The sequence below is a fragment of the Meriones unguiculatus genome, chromosome 11, assembly GCF_030254825.1.
Source record: "Meriones unguiculatus strain TT.TT164.6M chromosome 11, Bangor_MerUng_6.1, whole genome shotgun sequence".
Classification (NCBI taxonomy): Eukaryota; Metazoa; Chordata; class Mammalia; order Rodentia; family Muridae; genus Meriones; species Meriones unguiculatus.
In genome coordinates, this window is record NC_083359.1 from 90,511,391 (window position 1) to 90,519,138 (window position 7,748).

The window sequence follows — 7,748 nt, forward strand, 5'->3', positions numbered from 1 at the left end:
TAAACTTCATCCTTGAAAGAGTTGGCACAACAGTGGAATGAGAGAACAAATACTTGAAGGTAATGGATTTTTTTTTAATGGTTGTTGTTGAAGGACTTAGTGTGGATATTAATGTCAAACGTGTTCTGTACATATGAATGCAGTACAAAGAAAAACGTGTTCTGTACATATGACTGCAGTACAAAGAAAAGCCTATGAGCAATCCTCTCTGGAAAACAAGGCCTCCTGTCTGCCCCCTAGAGACACTCCTTTTTTTCCTAACAGGAACAAAAAGCCAACATAGGGAGGATAGTCAAGAATGGGAAATAAGCTAGCCTGAGCCTTGACCAAGAATGTTGGGGTTCACATAGACTTAGGCAGATGCAAATCTTTCAGGGGGAAAATAAGGCAAAGGTCATCTCCCAAAATGTGTCATTCTCTAGTTTAGTTTTGTTTTGTTTGTTTTCCAGATTAGTATCTATAAGCCAAATGGGGTTATTTTTAGATTTCTTTACAAGAATATCTGTGAGTGCATATTGGCTTTATTTCAAAAGTAATCTTTAAAATTAGCAGTCTGACCGTTTGCATGGTGTGTGTTAGTACTGCCACTTAATTTTACACTTTGCCTTTGTGTTTTTAAAAGTAGTTGTGGTAAACACTGTTTAACTACAGTCTATTACATATTAAAGTGGTGAGCAGACTATGAATCTTAGCTTTCTGATTGTTATATATACAACAATTGTTTTAGTCTGTGTGGTAGAAAAATTTGGTTCTCACCTAATACAGTTTTCACCTTCCCTAAAGTAATGAAACTCCAAATATTTAAATCTATACATGGTTGTGCACACACACACACAAATCACACATTGTGGCTCAGACTCCCTTGCAGCTAGATGCGACCATGTGACTATAAACTGTATACAGGTATCTTGGGCAGCTTCTAAGAAACTGCTTTTAAAGAGGTATGTGTGTGTGTGTGTGTGTGTGTGTGTGTGTGTGAGTGTGCATGTATGCTTAACCTTCAAATGCTCCTTATTCTCACTAATTCCCAGGCTCTCAACTGATTTTGTCACTACTGCTATAGTGAATTAACATTTTTTAATTATGATTCTGGAAGTACATTTTTTTCCATACAGTTATTTCAACTTTCTCTTTTCATATTTGGAGGAAGCAATATCAAAATGTTCCGTATTACCTCAGTAGCCATCATTTATCTGAAAAAATCCATATGATCTTCCGTTTGAATTTACATTTACATTTACCATTTTTGTTTCACATACTGTTGCTTTGTTTTTAATTCAAACTGGCAGCTGTTAAGTATTTGGCAAAACAATTAGTCATTTCTAAGAATACCGACAGATATATTTGAATTTAAATTTCCATCCTATCTCGTACATTGTTTTCCCTGTCTCGCCATCTCAGATTCATTGCTTTGTGTGTTTTGATTCTCTTTCTCCAGTAGTTTTTATTGTTTTAATCATGTTAGTTGTTTTCCAAGAAATGACGGTGTGAACCTTAATTTGCAAAAGTAAAATGTTAATGAATGTCCTTAGGTTTCTCTTGGAAAACAAAATTAAGAGCTGAAAAACTTACCTGGTCTACTTTGTAAAACTTTTGTAAAACCTTTGTAACATGCTTTGTTACGGTGTATTGGACATTTTTGTTTTCCAAGTCCCAACTTTATTAATCCAGTCTTCATTTACACAGTGTTCATGCCACTTTCCTTACCCATAATCCCTCTGTACCCCAGCCTTACAACCAAAAACACTTTTTCCTGCCTCAAACACATTCCTGGAGAAGTTAATTTAGCAAAGACGTGGTATTATTTTCTTTTTTTTTTCTTTTTCTTTTTTTTCTTTTTGTCTTGTCTATAATGATTTTTTATTTTTGTTGTGAGACTTGGAGTTTGAGGTTACTTCTGTTGTTTTCAGAACATTGCAAATATTCTGTTTCTCAGCCTATATCATTGCTATTGAAAAGTCAGCCCAAACTGCCTTCTTTGAACATTAATATTTGCCTCTCTCTGGCTGTCTTAACATTTTTAAATGTAGGCAATTTTAAATAAACTCAAAATTAGAAAGAATCATCCAGTATGTGCTTTTGTGCCCATTTTCTAGCTCCAACAATTATCAATATTTTACAACTTTTGTGTCTTCCATTCCTGTGTACAAAGTTACTTCCACCCATGTTTTGGTATTTTTAATGGAATACTTTAGATTACATAAAAAATGTCGTGCCCTTTAATGTGTATATCCAGCTGTGAAGGGCCATACTGGCATGACCACCATGCTGTGAGAGCAGCATATGCACCTTCACAGTTCAGACAGTGAAATTGATACTAGACGGTAAAGCCTCCAAAAGTTGATATAGCTGACATTATAAATGAGATAAGTCCCCTGAAGAGAATAGCCCCCAAAATTGTCTTATTCTTCTCACTATATAAAATACTATATACTCTAAATCTGCCAGTACCTTGAAGTTTATGTTTCCAGGTCTCCACAAGACACATACACACACACACACACACAGAGAGAGAGAGAGAGAGAGAGAGAGAGAGAGAACAAGAACACCTTTTGTTCATAAACTCTCCAGTTTATTGTAGTTCGTCATAGCAGCTTGAACAGGGCAATCCAAACACCATTATCACACCAAGTACAATTAACAAGAGCGCTTTTATTTTTTATTTAATAATTTTTTTATTCACTTTACATCCTGGTTGTAGCCCTATCCCCCCTCCCCTCCCAGCCCCACACTCCCTCTCTCCTTTCACCCTCCACCCTTGCCTATTCCTTAGAAAAGGGGAGCTCCCTTTCCCTTTCCCAGCACAACTCATCAAGTTGCATCAGGACTGAGAATGTCCTCCTCTTCCCCTGTGGCCTGGCAAGGCAGTCCCACCAGGGGGAAGTGATCAAAAATCTAGCAAGTGAGTCCATGTCCCATGCAGTGCCCTCTTCCCTTACTAAAAGACCCACATGAGGCCTAAGCTGCCCATCTGCTACATCTTTGTAGGGGGCCTATGTCCAGTTCATGCATGGACCTTGGTTGATGCTTCAGTCTCAGCAAGCCTCACTGGGGCCTGATTGGTTGGCTTTGTTGGTCTTCTTGTAGAGCTCTAGGTCACCTCTAGGTCCTTTTCTCTTTCCTCCCACTTTTCCACAAGACTCCCCTACTCATCGCCGTATGTTTGGCTATGAGTTTCAGCATCTGTTTTGAGGCATTGCTGGGTAGAGTCTCTCAAGGAACATCTCTGACAGACTCGTGTCTGGAAGCTTAGCAGAGTGTCGTTTCAGAGGTTCTACACTCTCCCATAGTGTGAGTATTTAGTTGGGTCAGGCATTGATTGGGTATTCCCTCAATCTCTGCTCTAAGTGCTCTATCTTTTTCCCTGCACATCTTGTAGGCAGGGTGAATTGGGGGTAGAAGTTTTGCGGGTGTGTTGGTGTTCTCCTCCCTCTACTAGGAGACTAGTCTAGTTAGAGGGTGTCCTCTTCAGTCTCTATGGCCTCTGCTATTAGGAGTCTCTGCTTGAATTCCCCTCATATCCTCCCAGGAGCCTATCTTGAGTTAGGTCTCCAGCTTGTCACAGAGATGCCCCCACCCTCCATTTCTCTTTTCTCTAGAGGCCTTCTGTCCTCTCCCCAGATCTGACCTCCACTCTCTTAACTCTCTACATCCCCTCTCCTCCCTTGTTTCTTCTCTTCAGCCACTACCTCTGTCTATCCTAGCTCCCCATCTGAGTGAGATTTATGCATCCTTCCTTGGATCTTCCATGTTGCTTATCTCCTTTGGGTCCGTGCCTCATAGTATACTTATACAGTAGTTTATAGCTAAAATCCACATATAAGTGAGTACATACCATGTGTGTCTTTCTAGGTCTGGGTCACCTCACTCAGTTCCCACCATTTGCCTTCAAATGTCATGATTTCTTTGTTTTTAACAGCTGAGTAGTATTCCCTTGTGTAAAAGCACCACAGTTTCTTTATCCATTCTTCTGTTGAGGGACATCTAGGTTGTTTCCAGATTCTGGGTATTACAAACAAAGCTGCCATGAACATAGTTAAGCAGGTGTCCTTTTGTATGGTGGAGTGTCTTTTACATCATCCACCCTCATCAAGTATGCTTCAACCCAGGAATGCAGGGATGGTTCAACATATGAAAATCCATCAACCTAATCCACTATATAAACAAACTCAAAGGAAAAAAAATCAAATGATCATCTCATTAGATGCAGAAAAAGCCTTTGACAAAATCCAACATCCCTTCATGATGAAAGTGTTGGAGAGATCAGGGATACCAGGCCCTTATCGAAACATAATCAAGGCAATGTACAGCAAGCTGATTGCCAACATCAAATTAAATGGAGAAAAACTCAAATCAATCCCACTAAAATCAGGTACAAAACAAGGCTGCCCACCCTCTCCGTATCTCTTCAACATAGTACTTGAAGTCCTAGATAGAGCAATAAGAAACAAAAGGAGATCAAGGGGATACAAATCAGGAAGAAAGAAGTCCAAGTATCACTATTTGCAGATGATATGATAGTATACATTAGTAACCCCAAAAATTCCACCAGAGAACTCTACAGCTGATAAACAGCTTCAGCAAAGTGGCTGGGTACAAGATTAATTCGAAAAAAATCAGTTACCCTCCTGCACACAAATGACAAATAGGCTGAGAAAGAAATTAGGAAAACGGCACTTTCATTTTTTTTTTAAATAATTTTACAGTTGTCCCAAAGATGTTCTTCACAGTCAGCTTATGGGAATCTGGATCTAATCAATTCCACACACTGCCTTGGTTGTTTGTATACCCGGCTTCTATATCATTTTTTAAAGCTTTTCATATCTAGTATTGATTTCTCAGCAAAATCATATAGTTTTCTAGAATGACCTATGTATCTTAATAGGCCTTCTTATAATGTGTATTAATATCTTCATAAGTCTCCGTGGGCAGTCAAAACTCAAGGTTGGAATAAATTCAGTATAAGAATGCTTTGTGCAAGCACATCCCTCAACCCTTCCCTAAGCAAGACAGTTAACCAGTGGGGTCAAGTGGGCTCAGCTGATGTGTCCCCATGAATCTTCCCCTGAACCTGTCACCTAAGGACTGGGCTGGAGCTGTTGCCTAAATACGTTACCTCCTGTAGGTTTCGCACTTCTGTGAGTCCTTCTGCATCTGTAAACTACAGGTTCAAAGATCTTTCCCTCAGTGAGGGGAAACCTGGTGGATGCTCGATCCGCTCCACTTACGTGGCATTTACGTTAGGGATGGCGCACTGTTGGCGAAGCAGTCTGAAAGTAGCCAACTTGTGGTGGCTTTTCATAATGGTGCCTAAGTTTGTGAGGGAGGGGTCGGTGCAGAGATGCCAGAGAGTGTGCATGTGCGGGTCAGAGGACAACCTGAAGGAATCGCTTCTCTCCTTCCGCCACGCGAGTCCCGGGGACTGAGCCTGTGTCTTCAGGCTTGGTGGCACCTTTATCTGCTGAGCCATCTCACTGCCCACCCACAATCCCCCCCAGGTGTACTTTAAAACTCAATTGTTTTGAAGTATAATTGACATCCAATAGAATTCACCCGTTTTGAAAAGACTGGTAAGTAAATGCACCCCTACAAACACAACCGTGGGCAGAACACAGAACGTTTCCTGTGCCCACCCCAACTTCTTGCTCTTTAGAGTGAGCCCACGTGCCCCATCTGAACCCCAAACAGCTATTGATCTGCTCTAACAACTTTAAGCTTGCAGGTTCGGCATCCCAAAGCATGGGGTCTTTTGTACGGAAATTTTTCTTTTAGCATAATGCTTCAGATTTTAACCTGAGTTGCTGCATGTAACAGTAGTTCTATTGTTTTTTCTGAGAAGTAATTTTGCTGTATAAGTGCACCATTTTTTAAGTTATTGTTCCCGTGCAAGCATTTAGACATTTCACTCTTGCCTCAATAGAACAGGGTCAACCAAAGGGTCTACAGATGTTCTGTGCCTGCGTACATGCGTTTAGTTCTGCGCAGCTCAACACTAGCCACCACCGTACCCTGCTGAACCTCCGTTCTCCGCTCAGGTTGGAGCCAGCTGGCCTCTATTGTGCTTGTTTTCTTTTTCTTTGTGTTATTTTTTTTTTAATCTCACAGGACTCACACTTGCATCATCTGTTTCCAGATGTATGGAAACAGTTGTTGTATATATTTAGTTGGCTTTCTAGTTACCAGAAGCAGCAATTCTTCCTATGCAAACTAAAGCTCTCTGAAACTTTTTTTTTTGTAAATATATGGGGTTTTTTTTTAATAATAAACTTTACTAAGATATAATTTATATACATCAAGATCCAGAGTTTCAGCAAACAGGTTGTTGGCTTTGGCACATGTATGGAAAACATAATCAACACCTCTCTCTCCCCAGAATCCCCCTCCTCCCTTCTTGTCATCAGTCCTCATCTTCCGCTCTCTGTCCAGGAGGACACCGAGCCTGTTATACTAGTTCAAATCCTTGGAGCCAGTTTCCCTTTTGCACCTAACTCCTTTCATGAGCTTGGTGTCTATGGGATCCATATATCAAATTTTCTTTATTACTGAGCAGTGTCCTGTTATGTGAATGAGCCACAATTTGCTTCTCAATTCACTTATTCACTGGCCATTCAGCTTGTTTTCAGTTGAGGACTGCTATTAAAAAAAAAAAAATGCTGCCCTGAGCATTCCTGTGCAGGTCGTTTGCTGCAGTTACCTTTCTCTCGGTTAAATCTCCAGAAATGGAATTCCTAAGTCCCGTCTATATGTTAAATTTCACAAGAAAATTTGTAAACACTGGTTTACAAAAATGATTATATAATTTATATTTAAATAATTAATCTATGAAAGTTTCAGCTGACTGATAGTCTCATCAACACCTTTGCAAACCGATTTTTGTAGTTTACATTAGGCTAGTCAAAGAGTCGGGGTATCTCATTGTGGGCTTTATATGGAATTCCCAATAACCAATTACATTGAGCATTTCCATGTGCCTATTCCTATAGATTGTCTGTGCTTGTCTTTTGTCTGCTTTCAACCAGGGCTGTTGCTGTCCAAATTCACTGTTGGAGTGCTATGCATACAGTCTCTTTGGAAGATAAACAGGCTGTCGGAACATTCCCAGAGCTGTGGCTTACTTTTTCTCTTCTCTGGCAGTGTGCTTTGGAGAAAAAGAGGTTTAATATCATTTAATACCACTTATTAATTTTCTTCTTTTTTTTCTTTTTGGTATGGTTTTTTTTTCTTCTGCCATCTCTTTTTCAAACCTATCTTGACAAAGACCTTTTTCTTTTTTCGTTCTAGAAATTTTGTAGTTTCAGCCTTTAAATTAAGATACAAAACCTTTCTTCCAATTAACTTTTTCATCTGGTGTAGTGTAAGGAAGGACTGAGATGTAATTCTTCCCCGCAGACACAACTTCTCCAGCACACTCTGTGGAAAACGTATCCTTCCCCTGGTTGAACTGTGCTGATGTTTCTGTCAAAAGCAAACTGACTAGATGGCCCAGGCTTTTCTAAAGTGTCTTTTCTGTTTCGCGATCTTGCATGTTTGTTTTTACGCTGGCACAGAACGATCCTGCTGTAGCTTTTGAGTAGGTCTGAAAAATCCCATAATGCCAGTCAACTTTTTTTTCTCCCATTTTAAAATTGCGTTGGCCATCATAAGCCCTTTTACATTGCCATTTGGATTTTACAGTTAGCTTTTCAATATCTACCGGGATAAAATAATGCCTGCTAAAATCTTGATGGTGGTTGCTGCTGTAGATCGTT